The 10,538-nt window shown below is 43.7% G+C and overlaps 1 long non-coding RNA gene across 1 annotated transcript in view; it reads left to right on the forward strand.

The window, feature by feature from the left end:
• The first annotated feature begins 207 nt into the window (after nucleotides 1–207).
• Nucleotides 208–10,538, forward strand: part of LOC116381588 (uncharacterized) — a 13,939-nt gene continuing 3,608 nt past the window's right edge. Inside the window, exons 1-2 of the long non-coding RNA XR_004212669.1 lie at nucleotides 208–284; nucleotides 867–2,542. This is a non-coding gene — a long non-coding RNA (uncharacterized LOC116381588). The remainder of the gene's footprint in view (nucleotides 285–866; nucleotides 2,543–10,538) is intronic.

The following is a 10,538-nucleotide window of genomic DNA, read 5'->3' on the forward strand; positions in this document are numbered from 1 at the left end:
ATGTGAAATAGGGTTTTCGCATAAAGACTATAACTGCAAAGCCCACAATGCAACAGTAGGCCATTACAGAGAGAGGTATAGGTCACGTTCCTCAGTGGGTGGGGTCTGCCGCGACCCTCCCACTTCCCCTTCCCATAAATCCTTTCAAAGGCAAAGCCAAAAGCATACTGGAAGGATTCATGGATATTGTTTTGGTCGTGAGAATAGTTTCTATTTTTCAACACTGTGATGAGTGCAGCGATGGTTTGGAAAAGTCACGATAGAACGACTTAGCTTGAACTCTGGTGAGTTAGTTTTAGTGGATTCGCTTGTCTGGGCTGGTGAAGCATATTTCATGTTGTTGTTATAGATGGAAACATCTGATGTCACCCTAGTGAGATGTTTTCATGTAACTCAGTCCACTTAAGTACATAACATACCCAGGGTTGACTGTAAACCATTAATTAATGTATTTACTTTGGTGCCATTTGGGTTATTTTAGGCGTTTTTGGTCTGTTTTCGGCAGCCTCTGCAATAATTCACATGCTGCTTTGTTGAGAAAATCAGGATATGAATCATGAATGACATCTGGAAAGGGCTGATGTGAAATGACAAGCAAGCTAATTTAACCATTTATATACTGAACATACATTCTCATATACAAATGAGGGGGGGGGGTAAGAGTTTTTCCTTTATGTTGCTCTGATTTCATTACGATTTTAAATGGCAATTATTTGAAGTAGTTTGTCAGGAGGGTGTGTATGGAGAGTAAACAACAGCAGTAAACCCCTGCAGACTAATTACAGCAGTTATTCTAATATAAACTAGTTTGGTGAATTTCCCCCAAATTGAAATGAATTGTAAGAAACCTGCTCCTCGTTTTGCAGGAGACCCCCTGGACCCACCCCTTTAGGACGCCTGGAGGTCCCCGCAACCCGTTTTGGGGATCCCCCCCTCCTCTCTCCTCCACACAACCCTTCTGGGTTCTCGGCCCTGATTCTGTCCCAGTGGACGCGGTGATGCAGGGGTTAACGTGGTGACGTGGTGCTCCTGAAGCGGTGACCCACGGGGGCCAGCCGGTGGGGGCTGCAGGGGGAGAAGGGGAGAAAGCCGAGGCTGAGGTCCCGTTTGGGAAAGAGGAAAGGGAGGAAGACTGCAACAACCGCGTTTCTGCAATTATTTCTAAGCTGCCGCTCGCAGATTTCGCTTCTTCCGCATTCATCTCCAACCTGCGGCTCATTTGTTGTTCTACGTATCCTCAGTAAACGCCTCCTCGAATGGAAACTGTGTGTGTGTGTGTGTGTGTGTGTGTTTGTGTTTTTCATTCACGATTGTTTGCAATTATTTCTTTGTTTCAGAGCGACACATCGAAGCAGCCTTTCCGTGGAGCGAGAAACTGGAGATAAATGCCACTTTTACGCAGAAAACTTGTCCGGACCGTTTGGACTTGATCAAAGGGTGCGCAAACGCGCACAAATGCTGTGGACTCTTTAACGCCTGTGCTAAATGTTTATAGCGCTGTTACAATTGAAGCCGTGTGTGCACTGCCGTGTTTTGCGTTGCGCCGACCGGTCATCCTCAAAACAAAATGCCTCTGAAACTGGGCAGAGCTGTTACATATAGCAGGCATTGATGTAGCTGCTGGTGGATTTGGAGAAAAAAGGTGGGTAAACTGTGACCTCCAGATGGTAATTAGGGATATCATTTGGCAAACAGCTACAAACAAATATCAGTTGGATTTCCAGAGAAGTGCTGATTGCTCCTTTTCATGCCAGACTCTGAAACTATTCCGCAAATAAAAAACCGAGCACGGCCTGCCTTCCACCACATCACGGTTATAGGTTAACACATGGTGCCAGAGGAATCATTACCCAAAACCTCGTAGTTCACTTTGATAGAGCTTGTAGAGAGAGGGGGCAGTTTGGTCAGAAAGAACGATAGGCCTCTTGTCAGAAAAAGGTGTGTGTAGGTGTGTGTGTTTTGGTGCGTAAATGTGTGTGAAGCCTACTATAAGGATATATATTTCTTGGTGGCGATAGAAGTGGGTGTATTCCGGGTGTGAAACTCATTGATGATGTCCCTTTGCCCCCTCCCCTGATAAAAAAAAGACAAAACATAAAATGCAAGAAAGCTCCCTTTTACTAAGAGACGAGAGAGAGCGAACGAGAGAGAGAGAGAGAGAGAGGGAGAGAGAGAGCATGGGAAAGAGAGGAAGGGAGAGTCTCTCCATCAATTTTCTGTTTAATGTCAGCGCTGCAGCTCCATTGTGGGAGAGAGAGGACGCGTCATCCAGACATAAATTTGCTATTAGACAGCCTCACGGAGACTCACATCCACAGAATCCGGAGCTCGTAGTCGGGAAAACCCCTCGGTGGATAAACTCAGCAGAGAACTAACGCATAAGGAAACGGAGCGCTATTTAAGTCCACACTTTTGGATGAAGCGTGTAGGAACAGGATTCTTTTTTTTGAGAGGAAGAAAAAGTCTTTTTTTTTGGTAGTTTATTTTTTAATTCTTATTAATTATTACAATTATGTGCAATATGGAGACGGTCATTTTCTAGGTAGGTGTTGAATTTTGTACTGTTTAAATCATTCTCACTGCAATTTATTCTGCGAGGACTTGACAAAATAATACAACTCGTGGTTTTTGGGATAGAGGTAAATAGTCCTGATGAGGTTGTTTTTTAGATGACATGCGTATTTTGAGTCATGGCTCCAAAGTCCAACAAGGTCCCAAGGAAAAAAGAAATCCGTTTATTTCTTTGTTTGCTTATTTAGACAGGGCTGATTATGTCGTTTGGGCTACTTTTTATTTACGACTTGAACACTTGCGTCACGTTTTTTTTCGCTCACAACAACTTTTGTGTCGCCTTGTCACTGCCCACATCTTTTATATTTAATCCTATACTGTTAACTAACAATATACGACCCGAATGGATGGATGCGTGTTTCTGAATCTCTTTCTTTAACATTGAATTTATCAGTTGGGCCGTCTCGAGGGGAGATATGTGCCAAGTGGCGCGCGCGAACACACACACACACACACACACACACACACACACACACACACACACACACACACAAGGTGATCCAACCATTTAAAGTGAATTTTCTTTGGTTGATCGGCTCCACAGTTGGGTGTTATAGTTTGTCAGGGTTACTCGTGTTATATTAAATTACACGGTAACACTGTCTAATGAGTCGCTGCTGATCTGCCTCTCTTTCTCTCTCTCATGCACACACACACACACACACACACACACACACACACACACACACACACGCACACACACACATCAAAAGCTTTTGGCAAACCCGTTGGCCATAAAGCCATCCATGCGAGATGACACACGTCTTTTTCGGGGTCCTTTTCATATTTCTGATTTCTGATTCAGTTTTAAAAAGTGTCAATATGGACAATAGGTAACGTCCTCGATTTGGAGATTGATGAAGGGAATACTTTACAACATTCATATACAGATATACAGACCGTTTATTAATCACCTCGCTTTTACAGTGAGGTGAAAATCTTAATTTTGTTTTATCTTGTCTCATTTATAAATACTAGTGGTTAATAGTCACTCTGGGGTCAAGTGAGATCTTTACATTTTAATGTAGACATTGTGGCACTTTAGCTGCAGAACATACATATGCCACGGTGTCCACTGTATAGGAAGGTCTATACGGTTAACACCTGCTTTACTTCTTAGTCTCATCGCTCAAACACACAGTCATTGTGAGTTTGTGTTTATTTTATTTTAGAGACAATGCACATTAAGTAAGTATCCCAGAAGCTAAATAAATACAGCATATACATGTTAAATATTATAATTCGCAGCTATATCATGTGATATCATACAAGTGTCATTCTGGTTCATGATCAGGCAGCGGTTATTGGACACATGACTTGTTTATAGTTCACAATTTCTAGTTTCTTTTGGAAGTCAAACGGTGTTAGATACGGCAGGTTGTTCAGTCCCACATTTTCCTGGCTCTTGTGATCAGCCAGCAACACGCTGTTGCTTTCGACATGCAGCCTTAACTCAAGATGAAATTGTTGTTGGGTGAGTTTTCTTTTGAGAGATGATCCAGATGTGATCTGATTAGGTGTAATCCCTCACCATCAATACGGCCAAAAACACAGTTAAGCAACAGTCTGCAAGAGGAGAAGATGATTACATACTGAACATGTTTTTCTTACGATGAAAGTTTTTATTTTTTTTGTTCCTTAGGCTGGTGCGTCACTGAAGCACGTTATGAGTTTTACTGTTATGAGTCATGCTAAGGCCTTTGTTGCAAAACAAGTCTTTGTTGAAACAATCAATTGAAATTAAAATGTTGTGTGGTGAATTTGCAGAAAGGTCAGCTGACCTGTTGACCCATACACATCTTTGGAGTTTTCCAATCCAACAGCACGTGTTTTATGGTCTTCACTGCTCGGAACAACCAGAATAACAAAGACGTCTTTAATTTCCATGAAAGTTTGCGTGTGTGCGTGGACACCGCGCCATTGTGCGCACGTTCTGACAGAGGAGGAAGTATATGGAAATGTGGGGAGACTAAAATACTCAATGAGGTGGCACTATAGATCCGTCACGTGTCAGGCACACGATATATTTAATCCCATTATTTTCGAGTGTAATAACAACATTTCACAATCAGTTTGGTTCAGTTCGCCGGCTGTGATTCAGTTCTCATACAAACTACTACATGAGCTTACAGTGCAAACACACGCTATAGGCTGTTCATGTTCAAATGACAATTAAAGCCCTCCACCTGCTTGTTTTGATGGACCATAAATAGATGCTGGTGCTTTCATCTCACCCGCACAGCCCTGGTAGTGGTTGTGTGACAGCCACTAATTTGGTGACCATCAATATCGCCATCATCATCTTCCTCTTCTGGCTGCACCATCATCATCCTCATTTGAAGGCATGTGCCGCTAGTCATCTAACAGTGGACGTCCCTTTTTCAAATCGTTTTGAGAAGAACATTTGTTTCATTCTTCATGCCAAGCATTTCACTTTTCATGACCCGTGGTGTGAGGCCGGAGCTCGTATCTTTCAGGGGTGATCAGAAATAGCAGCATCTGTCCGGCGCACACGGAGAAGAAAAGGTCATGTTGTTTTTGTGTCCACTCAACTTCTGACTCCATCACGTCTTCTTCTTCTTCCAAGCGGTTATTGGGGGTGCCGTTGTTGTTTGTTGAGGTTGATATTTGCAGTGCGTTGGCCACAAACAAAGGGGGAGAGGGGCACAGAACGATATATAGGCCACCAACATGACTTCTCTTACACGCCGAGAGCGCGCAGAGCAGCCTTGTTTTTCATAGCGTATAGATAAAAAGCTTGGCAGCGCTTCATCTCGCATGCTTTTCTCTCTAATGTGGCTCTATTGTCTCGTGGGGTTGCGCCACCTTTTAGATAGCCGGGGCGTCTCCCTGGTGAACGGCCCTGTTTGGAAATTCGCATCATTAAAGGCCTATCAGAAATATCTGGGGGAGAATAGGGTGGCTGCCCTGCGTTGGAGGGCCTCCCGTGGAGACGACTCTCCATTTGGACCTCATTTAAAAACCAGCCTCGCCAATGTGTTTCCCGTTGACTGTGAATTATGCCTTTTCTTTTTTCCTTCTTTTTGTGGTCCTATTTAGATGTTCAGAAGTTTATTCAATTAATGCTGGGGCTGCATCGGAGGATATGGCACCCACTTTAAACCACTTCAACCACTTTTTAATGTGCGGGGAAATTGCGTATTCACCTTAGAGACTTAACTCCTCATGAGGGGAAGGTGGGTTAGAGTTCATACTCACGAAAGCAACACTGGACTGATGCATGTCATGCTGCACAAAAATCTGGTTTTGTGCAGCATGATAACTCAAAAGCATCTAAATAGACTCTACGTATCATTTGTATGTCGTCTATTTAATTTTTAATTAAACGGACGCTGTGCATTTCTATAGCTGGGTGAAACTGCTTCGGCTGGCCGGGCTGGACAGCTGTAAAGCGGCCGGGATGTGTGACTCCTCGCGCCGCGAAGGAAGACTCACGGCACACACCGTTCTAGTGTGTGAAGGGAAGACAGGGGAGAAAAGAAGCGACGGTGGAAAGTGTCAGTCAGGAACGCTCCATTGCTCGAGGACAATCCACGCGCAGGACCGGTCCGTTTCAAGAGCAATCAGTCAATCCGCATTAATTACCCCCCCCTTCCCCCCAAACCCCCCACTCCACACACACATGCGCGCACACACACACACGCCGTATAATGCTAGTTTTGGCACACGGACCAGAGAAGGCTGGTGTGTGTGTTGTGTTATGCTTTCTCTCTCTCTCTCTGCACACACGCACACTCATCCACACACACACGCACACACACACGCACACACACACCCTACCCCCACCTTTTAAGTGAAAAAGAACCAATAAAGATCAAGCTATAAAAGGCATTTCCTTGTCGCTAAATAAATTAAATGCAGATTTCTGTTTTAAGTGCCGGACCCCTTTTGTGAGCTGCGGAACAGGATGCTTTATTGTCCCTCTGTCATTAGTGCTGAGGGCAACACTGTTGTGGGAGAGAACGTGGACACGAAGACATTTCAAAAATGGAAAAACATATATAGGCTACTGTTTGCTCTATCGACGTTTTCTGGCTTTGGGCTTCTATGGTGACCTGAGCCATTGGAGTGAAGACGAGGATTTTCCAAACTTAGTGTAATGGTTGAAAACACAAACGTAGGCCTATTTGTTGCACAGTTTTTACACTTGCTTGTGAATTTGTAATATCACTGCAAACTTGTTGTTTCGGATTTTAAAGTAGGCCCTAATGGTCATATTTGGATCCAAACTGCCTGGCTGACTCCACATGTGAGATATAGTCTATATACAATTATTTGTTCTTATTCGGGTCTTATTCTGGTCATATATATATATATATATATATATATATATATACACTAATGCATAAATGATAATTCACGGTGCATGGTTGCTGGTTCCAGAGCACATTTGGGCTAATAAAATATCTACTTTGAATGTAGAAGTATGCAGAATATAGCTAGATTTTAGCTGTTTGTACACTGTGTGTGTGTGTGTGCGTGCGCGCGTGTGCACGTGTGTGCGCGTATATATGTGTGGACACGTGGTGGCTGAAGCCCATTGGAGATCACAGGGCTTTGGAATGCAGGCTGCTATGTAAATAGGAAAAGAGGGTAACGATTATCTAATTACAGACGTTATAAATCTGCTTGCTTTGGCGCTATTTGATTTGAATTATATATCTATATCTATATATCAATTAATTCTACTGGATAGATGAAAGACTCGTTGTCCTCCATGCATACAATTTATAAGCTATCTGTGGGCTGCAGACCAGCTTGGGTCTCCTTTGTCCAGTGTGTTTTGTTGGGGGCTGGACCAAAGCATGGGAGCCGGTCTCTGTTTTAATGTAAAGAGACATCAGCTGGAACAAATATACTTGATGAAGTGCATGTTCACTGTTGTCAGCTCCAGACAAGTTCAGCTGAAAGCCATGCACATGTAGCCACATGACTGAATCTTATATATATACATATATAAAATAAAATAGACATTGAACCAATTTTTTGTTTTGAGGTATTATTAGTATTATTATGTAGACTTGCTTTTTTTGTAACACACACGTTTTCTCATCGTGGAAAAATATTGAGGCTAAAGATTTCATATGTTTCACAATTGAATTATTTGATATATGTTTAATGTTATTTTACAGACGTTTTATTCTACTGCAAAAAAAAAAATATTATTTACTACTTTCTTCTATTCCCCTTTTCAAGATCTATAAACGCCCTAATGTATTATTATGACTGACCTACCGTTTAAGCTGCTGCGTAAAAGCGGACATGTCCACTTAATTATTGAACAGTTGGCAATAAAAAAGTTGTAGTCAATATTTTAGGCGCAGCAGCAACACGATAAGAGCCGAGTCCTGGCGATCCAATATCGTCACTTTTTTAACTTTTAAGTGAGAACATCTTATAATTTAGTTTCTTAACAGACCTATCGCTCTCTTCCAAGCGCTTCCTTCGGCAACACAAACTTTTCTCTCTGTCTTTGTAGAAAAAAAGAAGAAGGAACTCTCTGGAAGCAGCTGGCTGTTTTACGGTTCTTCTTGACGTTCTCGTCTCCATTTTCTAAACACAAAGTTGTTATTGCACCATTCCGCGTACCTAGCCTCTACGTTTAATACAACGTGTAATTTCCCCCCTTTTACCGTATTCCCTTTGATTTAGTCACTCTTGACTCTCCTTTTGCTCTGGGGCCAACGGGGTTCGCCGTGGGGGGCGCCTTGAAACCGCCCCTCCTTATCTCCTTTCATCGTTCTGCGCGGGGCCGCCTTGAAACCGCAGGGGCAGTAATTGCTTTTTTCAGGCAGCCCAGTGCGGACTGGCCAGCAGCCAATCAGAGCCTTGTTTACACTCGGTGATTGACAGAGTTCTGGCAACGTGCCAGCCAATCAGGAGCGTCGCAGGGCCGAAGCTCCGAGATTTAACCCTTTGCCTCCACGTAAAAACAGACCTGGACGAGAATATTAGCCTATAGCAGCTCATATATTTCGACATGGAAACACACAAGCCCATATCCTTCCACTTTTAATTGGCTAAATTAGTGAACCGTGCGCAAGGCTAACCCCGGGGACAGTAATGCGTTCAAATTACGCAGTGATTCAATTTGCCTCTCTGTGCGCGTTTGTGACAGAGAAAGGTAAACAGACATACAGACATAAAATAAATGAAAATAAAGCATCTTTAGTCCCCCTTTTTCTACAACAGCCTATCTGCGTTCACGTGCCCTTTGCTGTTTTCTACTAAATCACATGTGTCTTTAAATATATGACATATTGATGGATAAAGTGAGCTTACACAAAAGAAATGCACGTTCATTGTCAGAGTATAACCTGCACTGCAGAGCTAAGATTTAAGGATGAAGCAGAGACTTACATTTGAAAACAATCCTCCCAGTATCCGAGTGGACACATTTTCTATATCAAACTTACACTTAACTTTACGCCTGTTAAAGGGTCCTAAACTTCTCTTATCTTGTGGTTGTGCGACATGTCTTGCTTTGCGAGCCAACACGTTCAATAAATCAGAGACAGATTCTGCAAATGAGGATTTATTTAGCAAAACGCACGCGGTGGGGCGAATGAAAAAGCGCATTTCCCTCAAGGAGCGTCAATAAAACTATCACATCATCGCTGTCACATAGCGAAAAAAACAACGATATACACACTCGGAGCACATGCCGCATTTGAACTGAACTGCAGTGGGATCACACAGAATAGGCTAGATGCTGTTTGCTCTCCACCAGTGATCAGAAAGTGCAGGCAGCGCTGCGCGGCTCCGGCTCCGGCTCCTCTCCGCACACTGAACAGCGCCGAGCGGTGCCGCCTGTCTCATCGCATTTGCTTGTGCACGCAGTGCGCCGAGGGCTGCAAATCAAACGCCCGCCGTTTTGCTCCGCGGCTCCGGCGGCTTCCTCATTGGCTCGGAGCAGGCAGCCAATAGGAGCGTGTGTTTACCGTCGAAGGGGGGGAGGGGGGAGGGCAGGGGAAGGCGAGTGTAGGAAAGGGTAGGGTGGGGCGGGGGGCGCGGGTGGTGGGGCGCCTCACGGGCACGCTTTCACATTGTCGTTCTCAAACCAATAGGCTTGCGCGTTCACCCCTCCCCGCTCACACGCACACCCCTCCATCCTCCCCCCTCCCCCTCCTCCTCCTCCTCCTCCCGGCGTGTCTGAATCTCCGGCTGCATGAACGAGCCTCGATTCACTACAAGCCTGAACTTCTACGATGCGTCTCTCCCATACCTCAACTGACTGCACACCACAGTCTGCAGCAGCATAGGATGTAATCAATCCCACATGTTTCATCTCTGCGACTCGGGGATTGAATGTTTTTGTACTTTTTCTTTCATTTTAACCGACTCTGCCACGCAAATGGATGTAACTTACCAGTGAGTAGCAAATTATTTTTCCCATCCGTGTTTTATAATCTTTACCGATTGTGCTGAATGTAAATTTCAGTTCAAGTGCTGCGTGCAAGAGTATGATCTGAATGTACCGTAATATTTAAATAGACATGTATTTGTTTCCCCCAAAACACTATTATTCACTGTCATGCCTTTAAGGGAAGTAAATGGTAAAATGAAAGCTGATACGACTCTTTACAGAATAATAATTTAAAGACATCGCTCAATCAGTAATTATAATATTTGTATTAAAGCGACACATCTCACGTTTGTCCGGTATTTTGAAGGATTTATTTCCAGACCACTCCTGTCCAGTCTGGAGCTGTGGGCGATATGTGTGTCACTTTTTTTTGGATTTGACCTCTCTTCACAGCCAAATTACTATTGCGTTTCTGATTCATTCAGAGGGCTATTCAAAGCCACTCGCTTTTCAGCTCGCCTCCTCGCGCCCGTAGTTTTATAGATTCTAAATTGTAGATTATTCTTTGTTAGTTTCCTTTTGTGCGAGTGTGTGTTTGAGAGAGAGGGAGACAGTTCAGTTTTATTGCAAACTGCAGTGC

The sequence above is a fragment of the Anarrhichthys ocellatus genome, unplaced genomic scaffold, assembly GCF_004355925.1.
Source record: "Anarrhichthys ocellatus isolate YVR2014 unplaced genomic scaffold, GSC_Weel_1.0 scaffold4, whole genome shotgun sequence".
In the NCBI taxonomy this organism is placed as follows: domain Eukaryota; kingdom Metazoa; phylum Chordata; class Actinopteri; order Perciformes; family Anarhichadidae; genus Anarrhichthys; species Anarrhichthys ocellatus.